This window comes from Panthera onca, chromosome D2 (genome assembly GCF_046562875.1).
Source record: "Panthera onca isolate mPanOnc1 chromosome D2, mPanOnc1 haplotype 2, whole genome shotgun sequence".
NCBI lineage: Eukaryota > Metazoa > Chordata > Mammalia > Carnivora > Felidae > Panthera > Panthera onca.
In genome coordinates this window covers 14,729,565-14,731,121 of record NC_138349.1, presented here as the reverse complement: position 1 = coordinate 14,731,121, position 1,557 = coordinate 14,729,565, and positions in this window count along the sequence as shown.

The following is a 1,557-nucleotide window of genomic DNA, read 5'->3' as shown; positions in this document are numbered from 1 at the left end:
AGTATCAACTTACTGATTTTGTAGCAAACATGTTATTTTTAAAGAACTATTAATCTTTCAATTTTTTCCCTAAGTGGCTTTGATACTTTATAATCTTGATCAGTCTCCTTCATCATATCTAGTTTCTTCTAACTTTATATTCTTTTTATGGGTATTTCCTTATGGAAAAAGGCATAGTGACCAATAACCCTGGTAAGTTACAAACGTAAGAAACATACAGTTTTTACAAGTCTTTATTTCAAAATCCAAACTCCTTTCCATAGACTGAATAATGTAGTTGAGAATTTGGGTGTATGGGGGAGGGGGAGACATGGCGTGCAAAAAGCAAGGGCAGCTGGACATTCTAGAAAAAAACAGAAGGCTGTATTAGAAAGGCACGATCCAAATGTGAACTCATTGATCCAAATTAGAACTGGACATATGTGTGCTTCAACAGAAAAAAAAACCAGAATGGATTCCAGGCATGAGAAATATTGATTGAGGAGCTATAGTAGAGATATATTGAAAAAGGCACATGTTTACACTTACAACAAGAGAAAACAAAGGCAACCAGAGAATCCAGGAAAATGAAAATGCTACAAGAAAAGCATGATCCAAATATGAAGCAAACCAAAATGACACTGATCTCGAGCAATTCATGTCTAAGAAAAGATAATTCATGTGAATATTCCCCTTTTGAAGAGAATGGGTAACCATACAACAAAGTGCAGATAAGCAAATGTAATTATAGCACGCTAGCTGGCTCTGAAAGGAAAAATATTTATCTAGTCATAATCGTATAAATTCTGTTTATTGGCTTTCCATTTTTTGGAGCCAGCCTACCCACAAAACATAAAAGACTTAATTATGATCATAGAACAAAGTCTGAATGTTATCAACTTTGACAATATGAAGTCAAAGTGCTGCTGGCGGACCTTGGAAGATGGAAGGGAAGAGAGGTAACATGGCTTAAAACTTCGTCTTGCAAAGGTAGAGAGTCAGGTTATAAGGAGTATGAGGTATCGATCAAGAAATAGAAGATTACTGGGGCACCTGGGTGGCTCGGTCAGTTAAGCTTCCAACTCTTAATTTCGGCTCAGGTCATGATCTCACTCTTCGTGAGTTCAAGTCCACGTTGGGCTCTGCACTGACAGCAGACTGTCCGTGCCTGAGTGACAGCAGACTGAGACTGCCTGAGATTCTCCGTCTCCCTCTCTCTCTGCTCCTCCCCCACTCGTTCGCTCTGTCTCGCAAAAATAAACATTAAAAAAAAGAAATAGATTGTTACTATTTCAGTTCACGGTGGAAGCCAGTTAACGAGCTAAAAACAGTGTTATTGACTATAGAGGAGGAGGAGTTGAGGCAGCGTGGAGAGCAGGACTTGTAGGAGCTGTTGTCCCCCAGCAGTTTCAGGCCAGCCCTTGCTTGGCCAGCGCTGGGACGTGCAACCACAGTTCAGCCTGTCTGGCCACTCCCAGAGAAGCTCTGTCAATAGAGACACTAGAGGGACACTGAGGTTCCAGGAGGGAGGAAGATGGCATTCCTTCTTCTCTGCTCCTGGTTCCTGTCTTTCCAGAA